The sequence below is a fragment of the Plecotus auritus genome (assembly GCF_963455305.1).
Source record: "Plecotus auritus genome assembly, chromosome: 12".
Classification (NCBI taxonomy): Eukaryota; Metazoa; Chordata; class Mammalia; order Chiroptera; family Vespertilionidae; genus Plecotus; species Plecotus auritus.
The window spans coordinates 40,297,221-40,313,459 of record NC_137778.1 but is presented as its reverse complement, the minus strand read 5'-3'; the positions used below and the strand labels follow the sequence as shown (position 1 = coordinate 40,313,459).

At 50.1% G+C, this 16,239-nt stretch overlaps 1 protein-coding gene across 3 annotated transcripts in view; it reads right to left on the bottom strand.

The window, feature by feature from the left end:
• VAV3 (vav guanine nucleotide exchange factor 3) overlaps positions 1-16,239 on the bottom strand; it is a 178,032-nt gene that overhangs the window by 87,528 nt on the left and 74,265 nt on the right. The window lies entirely within an intron of this gene.

The window sequence follows — 16,239 nt, the reverse complement described above, 5'->3', positions numbered from 1 at the left end:
CACATCGGTGTTGGACCTTCACACCGATCCTAGCTGGGGGGTACTAATGATGTCACTCGTACACAACCTAGGACACAGTTGCTTCTGTTAAGGCAAAGAAAATGACAGGGCCAAGACCTCCAGCCCCGGTCTGTGCTTCCCGCCACCAAACCTATAGCTCAAGGCAATTTCACCTTAATATCCTTCCACCTGTGTGACTAGTAGGCCCGTTGAAACCGCTAAGTCTAGCCATTTCTAGAGGACTTTTTACGTATTCGCAGTTTATCCAGCTCACAGACAAAAGCAGAAAAATTAGAAAAGGGTACGTTAAATGTGGATATGAGTCAGAGCTACACCTAGAGAGCCGAGACGATGCTCTCTGGGGTGGCACGGCAATTTGCCGGGCTGCAGGGACAGCGTGGGACACTGACGAGCTGGAATGTCCCCTTATGGACTCGGCAGCTCTCAGCCACGCGGAGCCTGGGCCTAAGGAAGCGGAGCGCAGGCGGGCAGCCAGGCAGCAGACTCCGAGGGGCCGGAGCCTTATGAAAAAACATGCGCCAAGGCGATCGGAGCAGCAGGCAGGAGGGGGGCGGGGGCAGAGGGGTCAGAGGTCAGCCCTCCACCCCGTGGGCTGAATGGGATCGTGCTACAAATGCAATCGCGCATCAGTGCCACCTGGGATTTCTCCGCTCCGGGCTCCAGGCGACCTCGCTCTGCGGGAGACGATTCCCATGCATGCTGAGCAGCTCAGCCGCCTCCACAGAGGCATTTCTGTGCTGCTGCTGACACATCAGAGCCTTCTCCTTCACGGAGCGGGGAGCAGAGAAAAGACATGAATCTGGAAACAAAGCTCTCTCCACATTGTTCAGAAAACACTGGATTCTTCTTTTAAAAATACATGTTTTTCTTATTGATTTCAGAGAGGAAGGAAGAGAGAGGATAGAGAGATAGGAACATTAATGATGAGAGAGAATCATTGATGGGTTGCCTGCTGCATGCCCCCTACTGGGGATCGAGCCTGCAACCCGAGCATGTGCCCTGACCAGGGAATCGAACCGTAACCTCCTGGTTCATAGGTCAATGCTCAACCACTGAGCCACACCAGCCGGGCAACATTTGATTCTTGAGTCCATAAAGTTAGCTTTGAAAGGCGCATCTAACCCCGTTTCCTCAGCCAGGAAGGGCTGTTCATTCTGTGTGTGCATTAAGGTAAGAGTCATAGATGAACGGTCAAATAACAGCTGCGGTCCTGGGACCTTGAAAAATGCATCAGCCTGGAGTTTCGAACTCTAAGTAGGTCTCCTTCAGGCAGAAACTCATGCCAGTGGGTCCCAAAGAGGGAAGAACTGGATTCATTTTAGAAACCAATGGAACCCCTTTCTCTTAGGGTCAATTCAAGTTGACCTTGGACCATTTCTACTTAACACTTCTGCCAACTAACTAGGAATAAGTTGACTTTTCCGAAGCAAAAAGCTGAGAGGAGAATCGCACTGGGAGGTTAACAAGGAACGTCTGATAATAGAGGAAATAATCCCGCAAGTGTCGTGAGAAGTGCTTGGCCTGGGGGAGATGAGACCAGACGCGGCAGGCAGGACGGCAGGGGGGAACGGCTGAAATGCTTGAAAACGCTAACTGCGCATCGCTTTTAAAATTTAAAAATCAAACGCTAGGGAGTGGAAGTTAACTCTCTGACCCCGACGGCTTCTGGGGCACAGTGGAATCTGAAAGCAGAGCTGAGGGCAGGAGGCCGAAACTCCACCTGGGCCGAAATCCCAACTCCCGACCCGGCAGCGTGACCTCGGGCACGTGGGCAAGCAGCACCCGGGAATACTAATCAAACCCGACTCCGGAGGGGAGGAAGCATGAAAGCGCTCAGGGCGCAGCCCGGCCCAGGCCTGGTGCTCGGTGAGGACTGGGTAGCGTTTGTGAATTGCTGACTCGCAGCCCCCATAGCAGCGATGTTGTCAGCCTCGTGCTCTGAGTGGCCAGGGTCCCTTGGCAGCCTTGGGGCTGAGTCCCCAGAGGACTCCCATTAGAAAGGCTGCTACGTGCTCCGTGTCCTTGTGACCGAAGCCGTGTGTAATTATTTCAGCACGGTAAGAAATGCAGTCACTCGGGGGAGGACATGTATGAAAAAGTCCCCGGAATTACACGAAGTCACATCAACTGAAGGGAGGTGTCAACACGCATGGTCTACACGCAGGGGTCCTCAAACTTTTTAAACAGGGGGCCAGTTCACTGTCCCTCAGACCGTTGGAGGGCCGGACTATAGTTTTAAAAAAAACTATGAACAAATTCCTATGCGCACTGCGGGCCCGGGACGAGTCGGCTGCTAAGCAGGACAGGCAGCGGCACTCGGTGGGCCGCATGTGGCCCGCGGGCCGTAGTTTGAGGACGCCTGGTCTACAGCTTGTGGGGATGCGAGCACCGAAGACAGGAAGTTGGCTTTTCTGTTGAAAGGAGACTGGAACAGAGAGGATGGGGACACAGATTTACAGACAGGCGAACACGAAGACAAATGGTCCCGAGCCCAGCCGGCCGGGCTCAAGTGGGTGAGAGTCGACCTATGAACCAGGAGTTCAATTCCCAGTCAGGGCACATGCCTGGGTTGGAGGCAGCCGATCAATGACTCTCTCTCCCTCTCTCCTTTTTCCTTCCCCTCTGAAATCAGTGAACATCTGTTTTAAAATGGCCACAGTGGCACTTCTTGCACATCTTAATGCACCAGGCACATTCCTAGGCTCTCCCTCCACTTCTTCACATTTACTTCTCACAAACCTGAAGGCAGAGTCGTTCGTTTATTTCATGCTTATTAAACACCCACCATGTACACAGGACATAAGGCGGGGACAGGAAAGACCCTTTGGCTGGAGCCCAATCATAGAGAGAGGAGATGAGAGATATGAGGAAAGAGAGGTTGGCAGAGGCCAAGGAAACAGGAGAGATCTTAGAGGGTTTGACATTATATTTAGTTGAACCGCCCGCCCTCCCAAAAAAAATACCCTTTGTGGCTACTTTATAGAGAATTCTTCATGTTGAAGCAAGAGGGGATGTAGCGAGACCTATTATGGGGTGGATTTCCTATAAATCAGAACTAGGTTAGGCTCACATATACACATAAAGAATCCCAGTTTAGTAACTTGCTTCGATATACGACAGTGTACTTCAGAGATCTTGGACGGAAGCCTGCAGATTTCTCAATGAGATGTTCCCACTTCTTTTGCTTCATCTAGGCCCCATTATCAATACAATTAAGCAGTCAGTCACACATTTACAAGGCAACGTATGTTGGCGCTCTTAGGGCTCCTGATGACTTTACACGTCTCCTCAGATGACCTCTTCTTCTCACCCGGCTCCCCGGCTGGCGCTAAGCTGAGGACCACACCCCTCCCCGGAGCCAGGGCATCTTCTCCATCCTCGGGCACAGGGCAAAAGGCGGCTTGATGGGTCTGAGAATCGGAAAGCAAGCTTGGGTTTTGGTGTGAGTGAGACCCTGGACTAATTATGGGGTCTGCGTGATTAGGAAAGGGGGAATATGTACTTCTGTGGACCCTGAACTCCGTTCCCTTTAACGTTCTTTGGAATGCTAAGTAAAGCAGGAAATTGCCTTTCGGTGCTTGTGGTTGCTGTTTGTATACCTTTAATGCCTCAGGCCAGAGGGCACACCGCCCCTAGCGTCCTGGGATTCCGGAGCATAAACCTGTGTCACATTACACATCAATTTAAGATTAAGACGCGTGGTTGGGCGTCTCAAGAGAAAGGGGTCTTTGTTGGTGACTGACGGGAGACTCTTAGTGATGATATCAACGATCTGGCGGCCACTTGGACATTCCGCTGTGCAGACCTGAAAGACTCTGCTTACACTTTGGCCCATATGGAGAGCTCCAATGTGCCCAGAGCCGAGTCAGAGGCTCCAGCGAACCCAGACCACTGCTGTGCTGCTGGGGCTGCCGGCGGGGCGCGGCGTGGGGGCGATGATGCTGTTCCTCCTCCCTCCCTCCTTCTCCTCATCTTCTCCATCAGAATGTCTGTTTGGATCTTCCCAAATATATGCATAAGTGTCTGTGGAGGCTGTAACTTTCATCTCTTAGAACAGGGAAGCGGGGGGGGGGGGGGGGGGGCGCGCATACTTCTTCTGTGAGCGCCCAGGGAGTCCATAGACCCTGGGTCTGTGTCACCCTATCAGTTCTGTCATGGCAGTGATGACACAGCCAGAGGTAGTACATACATGTATCCCAGTCATGCGGGTGGGCCAGCCATGTGTGACCCACGAGTCATGTTAGCGGATCCCCATCTTACAGCCTGAGGAAGGTGCCTTCGGCCTGGGGAACGGAGGGAGGCGGTGCTGCCCTCATGGTCTCAGCTGGGGGGCCCTTTGCAGAGGGACTTCGTTTTATTATTTTTTAGCAGCACTGACTCCCGGGTAGGCCATCAGGAGTCTTTAGCTGCAGAATGCTCCCATCGCCACCGAAACCAGACCACGGGCGGAGGACCTGCCGGGGCATTCTTTTGTACTGTCCAAATGAATATCACAAACATCTGCTCCCAGAGCAGGCTGCACCTACCCAGGGGCCTGGTTTCATTACGTGTTTTTTAAAAATATATATTTTTATTGATTTCAGAGAAGGGAGAGGGAAAGAGATAGAAACATCAATGATGAGAGAAGCATCCATCAGCTGCCTCCTGTACGCCCCACGTTGAGGATCGAGCCCAAAACCCGGGCATAGAAACGTGACCTCCTGGTTCATAGGTTAATGCTCAACCACCAAGCCACGCCGGCCGGGCTCCCCAAGTTTTATTACATGGTTACAGGAAAGGAGTCAAGGCCGGCAGCGACAGCCCGGCCAGCTCTCCTTCTCAGCATCCCGTCAGCGAGGATAGCTCTGCAGTCAGTGGCGGCTCCTCGTGCTCTTGAGACACCCGCTTCCCGGCAGTAACGACCCTCGTGCCTCTTATTTCATCCGAACGTGTCCTTCCTGGAGACCTGGGAGAGGTGACAGGAGCCGATGCTGGTGTCACGAGTGGGCCCGAGCGTGGGCCTTCCTGAAGGGCGCATGTGGATGACATTCTGACTGTGGCAGCACGTGCTTGGGCATTTTCGGGGTGTCCCAAGCCTGCTGCGGTCTGTTTGGAAACTGGTTCGCCTTCTGGGCATAACTACTAAGGTACCATCCACAGAGCATTTCTGTGCTGGTTTGCCCACACGCATATTTGTGTCTTGGAGAGATGATTTGCTCTAAAAACCACCTTTTATTCTTTCTCCTTGAAAGGCTTTCGTTGCCAGCTTTTCATCTGAAGAACTTGTTTATGGGTATGAAATCCATGCGGACGCCATCCGCCGCCCTGGGCTGAGCTGAGTCTCAGGGTGCTGACCTGGTCGCATGGAATCTCCCACATTGAGCAGGCCGCTCTCCCCCTGAATCTCATGTATGGGTCACGTAGGAACTGGACTTGTGTTGGCAGCGCTGACAGAAGCAGGACACGGGACAGTGCTCAGAAAATCTCAGCTGTCATTAAAGGGAGCCTTCGAGTCGCCGCTTTGATCCAGAAACATGCAAAAGCAGGTCATGCATGACAAAGCACTAGCAAATACGACTTAGTATTCTTGTTCTGAGGTTGCCTGGGGGGGACCCACACCTGTCCTTTCTCTCTGGTTTTAGTTGATACTTACTTGACATTTTTCTGGCATCCCCAAGCATGCTTATGAGGAAAGCGAAGTCATAGGCAGGAGGGAGGATGGCCACCTATCCGCTTCCATCAGCAAATACTAGTAAGCATTGCTCTGGTGAAAACGAAGTGCAAATAATAGGGCTCAGAATGAGTGTGGGTCTCCCCCAGCTTTTATAACAGAGCCTTTGATCTATTTTTTTCCTTCTTTTTCTTTTTAATGCGTATTTTTATTGATTTCTGAGAGGAAGGGAGAGGGAGAGATAGAAGGGATAGAAACATCAGTGATGAGAATCATTGATTGACTGTCTCCTGCACAACCAGCCCCCGCCACTGGGGATGGAGCCCACAACTCAGGCATGTGCCCTGACCAGGAATCGAACTGTGACCTCCTGGTTCATAGGTCGATGCTCAACCATGGAGCCACACTGGCCAGGCTTCGTTATTCTTTAAGTAGTTCCTTGCCTCAGTCCTCTAAGAGAATTGGCATGCGAGGACATGAACATCGTATGTCTAAGCACAGTGCTACACTTTTGCTATTTGTCTCATTAAATCCGCACAAAGCTTAGAAGGGGTCACACAGCTCCCAATGGGCAGCAGAGCCCCCCTCCCCCACCGCCCAGGCCCCTTTCGGATGCCTCGTGGTAAGGCCTGCTTTTCCCAGGCTTTTCTCCAAAGAGTTCCTTGCCCCCATGGCCAGGAAGGAATAAAACCGATGTTTTATTAAACTCCGTTTTTCTCTCTCCTAACTGGAAACTGCAGGCAGACTTCCTGCCTCTTCCTTCCCTTCTTCTCCCCGGACAGTCAGGGCTACCAGAAATGAAATGCATCTGTTACCGCACAGGCCTGGTCTGTGTAGCCTTTGACTAATGACTCGCTGGTGGGAATCAACTCGGGGCTCTGTGCTTTGATAGCGCATTAATAATATATACGCATTAAAGCTCCTTCTCGGAGAATATTTGAGCTTTGACATATCGAACCCTGGCTTTTTAAATTAAAGCGGTTGCTGTGGGCGCATTTTAAAAGCCCGATGGCGTGGGAAGAGGGTTGCATGCATAACAAACAGCCCCGAGGTCAGGGCTCCTAAGGCGGACTCTCCCGGCCTGTTTAATTGTGGTTGAGGGCTGGGTGGTTTCTCAAGGGCCGCAGTGACCTGACCATCTTCCAGACTGAGAAGGAGCTGAGCTGTTCTGCAGGCTTTGATTTACTAGAAGAAACGCCATAGAGCAACCTCATGCAGTGTCTGCACACCACCGAGGCTGGGCATAATGAACTAGATCAGGGGTGGGCAAACTTTTTGACTCGAGGGCCACAATGGGTTCTTAAACTGGACCGGAGGGCCGGAACAAAAGCATGGATGGAGTGTTTGTGTGAACTAATATAAATTCAAAGTAAAGGAGCGGAGGGGAGAGCAAGAGAACCGGATAGAACAGCCAGATCCGGCCCGCGGGCCGTAGTTTGCCCACAGCTGAACTAGACGCTACTGTAGTCCTTCCCGCCAGGAGTATCCAGACGAAAAGGACGGTGTTGGGAAAACTGGACAGATACATACAAACAAAAAAGAAGAAAAAATGAAGCTAGGCCACCAACTTACACCATACACAAGAATAAACTCAAAATGGATAAGACACTTAAATGTTAAGTCGTGAAACCATAAAAATCTTAGAAGAAACTATAGGCAGAACAATCTCAGACATCTCGCACAGCAGTATGTTTATGGACACATCTCCCAGGACAAAGGAAACTAAGGAGAAGGTAAACAAATGGGACCACATCAAAATAAAAAGCCTCTGCCCAGCAAAGGAAACCATCAACAAAACAAAAAGGGAGCGCACTGTATGGGAGAACATATAGCCAATGATACATCTGATAAAGGGTCAATATCCAAAGTGTATAAAGAACTCATACAACTTAACAAAAGAAGACAATCCAATTAAAAAATGGGCAAACGACCTAAATAGACACTTCTCCAAAGTGGACATACAGATGACCAAGAGACATATGAAAAAAATGCTCGAAGTCACTGATCATCAGAGAGATGCAAACTAAAACAACAATGAAGTATCACCTCACACCTGTCAGAATGGCTACCAACAACAAATCAACAAGTGACAAGTATTGGTGAGAATGTGGAGAAAAGGGAACCCTCGTGCACTGCTGGTGGGAATGCAGATTGGTGCAGCCATTATGGAATAAAGTATGGAGTTTCCTCAAAAACTTAAGTATGGAACTGCCATTTGACCCTGTGCTCCCACTTCTAGGAACCTGAAACACCAATCAGAAAGAATGTATGCACCCCTATGTTCACAGCAGCATTATTTACAACTAGAGGCCCGGTGCACGAAATTTGTGCCTGGGAGGGGGAGGGTGGTGTGTGCCCTCAGCCCAGCCTGCACCCTCTCCAATCTGGGACCCCTCAAGGGATGTCCAACTGCCCGTTTAGGCCCAATCCTAAACGAGCAGTCGGACATCCCTCTCACAATCCAGGACTGCTGACTCCAAACTGCTCGCCTGCCTGCCTGCCTGATTGCCCCTAACCGCTTCTGCCTGCCAGCCTGATCACCCCCTAACCACTCCCCTGACAGCCTGATCGACGCCTAACTGCTCCCCTGCTGGCCTGATTGCCCCTAACTGCCCTCCCCTGCTGACCTGGTCACCCCTAACTGTCCTCCCCTGCAGGCCTGGTTGCCCTCAACTGCCCTCCCCTGCTGGCCCAGTAACCCCTAACTGCCCTCCCTTGCCAGCCTGGTCGCCCCTAACTGCCCTCCCCTGCAGGCCTGGTCGCCCCTAACTGTCCTCCCCTGCAGGCCTAGTCACCTCCAACTGCCCTCCCCTGCAGGCCTGGTCATCTCTAACTGCCCTCCCCTGCTGGCCTGGTCACCCCAACTGCCCTCCCCTGCAGGCCTGGTTCCCCCTAACTGCCCTCCCCTGCTGGCCTGATCGCCCACAACTGCCCTCCCCTGCTGGCCATCTTGTGGCGGCCATCTTGTGTCCACATGGGGGCGGCCATCTATGACTACCTGGAGGTGGCCATCTTGTGTGTTAGAGTGATGGTCAATTTGCATATTACTCTTTTATTAGATTATTAGATAGAATACCTAAGAACTAGAAACAGCCCAAGTGCCCATCAGCAGATGAGTGGATAAAAAGCTGTGGTACATTTCTACCATGGAATACTATGCAGCCGTAAAAAAGAAGAACCCCTTACCCTTTGAGACAGCATGGAGGGACCTGGAGGAGTGTGATGCTAAGTGAAATAAGCCTGTCAGAGAAAGACAAGCATCACATGATCTCACTCAGATGTGGAATCTAATGAACAAAATAAACTGATGACTGGAGTGGATCCAGAGACATGGAAGCATAGAACAGAGTGGGGAATCTCAGAGGGAAGGCGGGGGAGGGTGGGTGGGTGGGAGGTAATCAACCAAGGACCTTGTATGCATAATCTATGGACACAGACAATGGGGTGGTGAGGGCCTGGGGCCGGGGGTGGGGCGCAGGCTGGAGAAAGTCAATGGGGGAAAAGGGGGAACACATGTAATACTTTCAATGATAAAGTATTATTTTAAAAAAGAAGAAAATGACTCTTGGGGACCCCGCTGACTGTGCATGGGGCCTCAGGCTGGCATTGTTGTCCCTGGCCTTGCGAACGCCTTTCTAGCTGGTTCTGTAGCTAAGCAGTCTTTTTGCTTCTGGCATTAGCCTGTGCGAGCGGGTAAGGAGTCCCTGCTGAGCCTTTCCCTCAGGACAGACAGCTGATGTGGGGACGTCCTATGTTGGGCACATGCCCACATGTATATCCATACAGTTACATGAACCAAACACGCTCACAGGCATGACTCTCCTCACCCGAGTTTTCTTTCAGAGAGAACCCTAGATTCGGAGCTGCAGAGGCCAGGGGCAAAGCCCACCCTCACCTCGGCCCCTGTCCAGGGGAGATGAATCCGCAGGCTGTGAATTGATGCCCAAGGACGGGCCCGTCTCAGCCTTGCTGTCTGAGGTCACACTCTCTAGAGGAACTTACCGAAAGCAGCAGGATAGGCAAGTAGTGGAGTGATGATTTCTCTCCTCTCGGGGCTACCCTCATGAGTGGGTCCCTTTCCCATAAAACGGGGCGTCTACCTTTCTCCACTCTCCCTGTGCAGGGGCCAGTGGCCTTGGGGTGGAGAGGCCATCTCCCCCAGCCTTCCCCAGCGGCGATCAGGAGTCAGGCCGTTAGCCCACCAGCCATTTGGCCTCACAGGTGTATTTTCACCGGTCACGCCTGATCCCGAGTCCTCGATTCTGGCATGAAGCCTTGCTGTTGCAGATCGAGTGGAATCCAAAGCGAATTAGAAATTTAATTAAACTCCTTGCTTGTTCAATTGTTGAATGTGTTGCACAGCCCAACCTGGCCATTCCATAGTCAATGACAATAAAACTCGCCTTAGATGGAGTTTATTGGGGTTTAAAATGGCTCAACAGCGCACTGATGCTTTCAGAGAACCCTGGTTTGGTGGCATTTCAGCCTAAGAGACTGGGTGTTGCAGCAGGAGGTTCGTACTGACTCAGGACACTGACACAGTCTGAGTGAGCGGAGCCTACAGCTGGTCTCAGGGCTTCTGTTTAACTTAAAGTACTTAAAGAGCTGGCCATTTTGAATGTATCACCAGAGAGGTTGACCATCTGAATATGGGACTGTTGGGGAAATAGTCAAATATTAATTTTAGATGTTTATTAGCAGACTGTTTGCAATTGGGTTTTAAATTCATTTGGAAACTGAGAACTCACACTTATGTAAAATTGCCAATAAACCCGACTTTATAAAGGGGTTTGGAGTTAAGTGTCTAATGATCAGGAAAGCGCTGGTAATCGCTGGGATCATCTGGAGGAAAGGGAAGGCAGCGAGGATGAAATGAAAGCTTAGAGAGTCTGAGGTGTCACTGTGTAGACCTTAGTCATCATCCCACAAACAGAGCAGGAAACCAGACGGAAAAGATGTTTTCGCGGAGTTCGAAGTGTGGGGGACCAAGATAAGGAAGGGCCCCGGTCCTACCACTGACTTTCCCACGCGACCCAGGCAGGTCTGCGTCCTTCTCCGGGACTTGGCATCCACTCATCAGTTAAAAGGGCGGGCTGGAAAATGTTGGTGATCTTTTTTTTTTTTTTTCTTGCAGCCTCTTTATTGAATGTGTGGAAGGCTTGTGAATGGCAAGAGAAGTTGGAGGAAGTGCAGAAGCTAATTGTGGTACAAAAATAAGAGTGCAAGTTTAGTCTCCTTTCTCTCTACCCAACAGTTAGGACATCTTTCTCTTGTGCTTTTCTCTTTGGGTTCTCGAAAGTACATCAGACAGTTATTACCGTGTGTGTGCGTGTGTGTGTGTGTGTGTTTATAAGAATGTGTGTGGATGTACAGACCAGACAGTGGTATGTGTGGTCCCTCTGGGAAGAGTAAGGCTTTCTTGCCCTACAGGTGATTGCTCCGCTTTGAATTCTGTGTACCTGTTCTGTAAACCATCAGGAAAATTTAATAAGCCTTATTCCATCTGTGGAAGTAGAATGATGATTAAATAATACAGAAAATTAGCTTAATTATAATTATAATGAAGGTATTACTTACATTCAAAATCATAACAAAAATAAAATTGATAGTCTATGCCCATCTAGTCGAACATACCATCTTTTGTGGGGGTTCTTTGTACTTTGAGTCTTTAGTAATAGAAGAATACATAAAGCCATCCTAGAGACCAAAAACAATGAGATTAATGCAGAAAATCAGCCTCAGTCACTGCATAGTATATTTTCCTTATCAGACAAGCTAAGACTTATTACCACCAAATGATTATTTTTGGAATAATCTGTGAACATACCGTCTCACAAAGCCAAAGGAATTGGCTGAGAACCCTCGATCAAAAAGCACACAGAATGTGTGATCCAGGAGGCTTTCTGATGACTAGTTTTTACCGAGGAGGGCTTTTCGTTATTAAACACCTAATAAGCCAAAGTATTGTTATGTAGAGAATGGATTGATTCCTTTAATCCAGCCATTTTCACCCGGTGTGCAGCAAGAATGTTTAAAACACGCAATCCCTGTCCATTTAGACATGGGCACTGACCTCTTTTCCCTTGATCGTCAAATTAAAAAACCACAGCAGCCAACACAACAAAAAGTTATACCTATTTTTTGGCATATTGGAAAAATATATATTTTTTGGTGTGCCATAGAATTGTAGTAATTGGTTAATTGTGCCAGGAGAAGAAAAAGGCTAAAAATCACTGCTTTAAATCAGTGACTTCATCTGACAGTTCTGAAACTGCAATGAGCCCCGCGGCCAGTAGTTGGCAGCACTGCTCCAGGAAACATCCCCCTTGGGGCCAGAGCACAGACTGGGGAGAATTCTTGTGGCCTGTGTGAGGACCCCACCTGAGTCAAATTTAATCCAGTTCTGCTTTGTAGTGACTTATCTTGTGGGAGCCACTTCTTTTTTGGAATAGATTGATGGATTTTTTTCTGTTTGCATGTTCCTCTTACACTTTCCCTCATTGGAAGCAGAAATACTTGGCAAATATCAGAGCTCAAATTTTTAAAAGACCATTGATTTTTTTCCCCACAGCCTTGAAGGTAGGCTGTCCACCCATCATCATCTGTGTCTGAGATAGAGATATTGACAACACAATATTAAAATCTTTGGTTAGAGAATTTGTTTTCATCCAACAATAACCTATTCAAAGGTTTGTGCTTGCCTTCATTTGTTAGAATTACTATTTAAATGTACTTATACAGTCTGGCTGGCGTGGCTCAGTGACTGAGTATCAACCCATGAGCCAGGAGGTCACGGTTCAATTCACATGTCCAGCTGTTGGGCTCGATCCCCAGTAGGGGGTGTGCAGGAAGCAGCCGATCAATGCTTCTCTCTCTCTCTCTCTCTAAAAAAATCAATAAAAAAACCTTTATTTAAAAAGTCTTATTCTATTACCCACTTTCTTTATTTCATATTTTACCCAACTTTGCCTTATTTCTGGGACAGTTAAAGAAAGTGTCTGATGCTCTAGGTCAGCGATTTTAAAGCGGTGTGCCACAAGAATTTTTAAAACATGCAATACCTGATTCTTTAGTCAAGGGCACTGACCTCTTTTCCCTTAAATCCAGGGTGGGAAACCTTTCTGCCAAGGGCCATTTGGATATTTATAACATCATTCTCGGGCCATACAAAATTATCAACTTAAAAATTAACCTGCTATATTTGGTCAAACATTTAATTAACTCGCTCCTAATGCCTTGGCAGGGCCAGACCATGTAATCTCTCGGGCCTTATATGGCCCACGGGCCAGACATTTCCCACCCCTGGTTTAGATGGTCAAGCAAAAAAATGACAACAGCCAACACAACAATAGCCATCCAGTGTGAATGAGTCAACGTTGTACCTCTTTTTTGGTCAAATCTGCAAAGAACGCACCTGGGGTGTGCCGCAGAACTGCAGTGATCAGTGTATGTGGGCCATGAGACGGGAAAGGTTGGACGCCACTGCTCTAGCTCCTCGTCACAATGAAGAGAAAAAGGAAACTGACTCCATTTTCAGACAAAGGGCCGGAGGCCAGCTGCTTATTTCAACACCTTCGTGGATAAAGAAAAGCCTAGGACCTGAGACCCCCAACTCTACCGCAAATGACACAGCCCTGAACTTGGCCGTGTGCTGAAACGCTCCTGTGATGGCTGGCTTCCTGAGCTGTCACAGGGGTAAGACCATGTCCCTTGATTTAAAGCTCACAGAATTCATGAAAACACGCTGGAGAGGCGGGGTCGGGAAAACGCATCCACAGCTTCCTAACCGTATTGTGAACACTGACCGCTGTAGGCGCTCGCAGCCACCTTTTCTGACATCATGGAAACCAGCTTAACTTAATAAAAAATAGTTGCCAAGCTATGTCACAGATCACCGAGTGGACGAAAAGCCCATCTGGAAACAAGAATAAGGGACGTGTGTCAACCGTCTCCTAAACACTGAAACAGTCGCTAGAGCAGGGTCCCCAGGATGGCAGCTCTCAAACGCTGTTCAGCTCAGTAGCTGTGCCAACAATCTCCACAGTAAAAATAAACTGCAGCCCGGCTGGTGTGGCTCAGTGGCTGAGCATCGACCTATGAACCAGGAGGTCCTGGTTCAATTCCCGGTCAGGGCACAGGCCCGGGTTGCAGGCTCCATCCCCAGTGAGGGGCGTGCAAGAGGCAGCCGATCCATGATTCTCTCTCATCGTTGATGTTTCTCTCTCTCTCTCCCCCTCTCCCTTCCTCTCTGCAATCAATAAAAATATTTTTTAAAATAAAACCAAGCACCCCTCTCCTGCCCTGTCCGAGCGGTGGCCGCTGCTTTCCCCTTGCTCAGCCTGTCCTGCGGAGCTGTGCCAGCGCTCTCTGCGCATTTCACCGCTGGAGGTGGTTATGGCCGAAGGAGGCCAGGGCCCGTGGAGCCTGAGCAGGGAGGGTGTCCTTGGAGAGACAGGGGCTGCGGTTCAGGTCGCCTCCGGGGACAGGATCTGTGTCACTGGGTCCTTCCTGTGTATTGGCATCTGTGCTCCCCGGGGTCTTTTTCAATGTTCTAAATTAAGAGCCATGGCCACGCCTTAAAGGTGATTTGCAAATTTTTTTTTAAATAAAAGCGATCCAACCATCCTATAAACAGCAGAACGGTCGTCTTCTCTACATAGAACTGACGAGCATGGCATCGGCCTTCAAGTATCACCTCCCTCGGTTTCCCACCGACCTCCCCAACGCCGCCCTCTCCTTCCCAGCAGCCGCTCCTCAAAGCATCAAAGCAACACCCCAGGATGTCCTCGGAGGACTCGGGGGCCCGTGTCAATGCTACCGGGACTGAGAAGCCGGCTGGGGAGCCCCCCAAGGCCCACTGCTTTTCATGGGGTCTCCTGAGCAGACAGGGTGCCTTCGTTCTTTTATTCTTATCGAGTGAAAATACCAGAACTATAGATAATGGGATTAAAATAGCAAAATGTGAACTCTGGGCAACTTCTTAAGCTTCAGGACTTACTAGATTATTCTATTTTTCTGAGCGCTAGACAAGCGAGGTCTCGCTGTCCTGCCAAGGGATGCTCGGCTTTCCTGCCGAGCGAGCTTCAAAGAAGAGGGGAGGGAAGGAAATAATGGAATATCCTGATGCTTGAACACAGCCCTGAGCAGTGTGATCTGGCCAGACACGGCCTAATCCCTGCAGGGAGGAGCCCTCAAGGTCACCTTTGAGCGATTCTCAAAAAAAAGAGACGTCCACCGTCTGGCCACCTGCCTGGGTGGCCCACGGAACTCGGAACGGCAGCCACTTCCACGGAGGTTTCACAGTCCTGTTGAGGCGCTTGGGAAAGGCTCACAGACTAAGAGCCCCAGCGGCCCTGCGTGTGCCCAGCCCTTCCCAGTGGTGGAGCACTGGAAGCCACCATACTCGCATCCGCACACACCTGTGGGAGCCACTGAGGGAGGCCGACTACCCCCCTCTCTCCCTTCTCCCAGTCAGACCACCTCGATGCTTAGCCAGGCACGGTCCCGCCTGGAATAAAGACCACATCTCCCAGGCTCTCTTGTCGGTGTGGCCACGTGGCTGAGTTCTGGCCAGTATGATGCAGCCAAGTTTGTGGCATTTCTGCAAAGGATCTGAAACGTGAGGACCCTCCTGTCACCTGGCATGTGGATTCCGTGGCTGGGACTCCAGCAGCCGTCTTGGACGACAAGGTGACCAACCTCGGGGCTAGAAGCCAAATGCTGATCACGGCACAGCAGGAAGACAGAGCCCAGGACAGCCACCATGCCACCCTCATCCACCCACCCAGACTTCACCTGAGAGAAACATACCACCCATCTCTCTTTTTAAAATAGCTTTTTCTTTTTTAAAGATACGTATTTGTTGATTTCAGAGAGGGAGGGAGATGGAGAGATAGAAACATCAATGATGAGAGAGAATCATTGATCGGCTGCCTCCTGCACCCCCCACTGGGGATCGAGCCCACAACCCGAGCATGTGCCCTGACCGGGAATCGAACTATGACCTCCTGGTTCACAGGTTGACGCTCAACCACTGAGCCATGCTGGCCAAGCCATAACCACCCACCTTGTCAAGTCTTATATGCAGTGTTTAGCTGCTTGACCTACGGCAACTGAACAAAATACAGGGTGGGGCCAAAGGAGGCTTACAGTAGTGAGTACCCAAACCCAGGATTTCTTCTTGTATTACTGTTTGTTAATCACTGTATTACTGTCCACAGGAACAACTGTAAACCTACTTTAGCCCCGCCCTAGCATACAGGACAAGTCCCTATGTCTGCTCTGGGCAAGAAACGTAACCCGCCCCCCACACCCGCCGCCACAAACCCCTCTGCTCGCCTAACGATGGCACGTTTGCACAAGACCCCGGAGAAGACACAGCCTCGCGTCTTCCCCACAGAAGTAAAGGCGCAAGCTCAGTGCTGCCTTCGCACATCAGCCCAGCACCCCGCCACTGCCATCCCACCTGCTTCAATTCACTTTATAAGGGTGCCCGCTGCCACCTGAAACCTCTCTAAGGAAGCACGCGAGGTCTATGACTCGGCCTGGGCAGACGTCCCTGAGGTCAC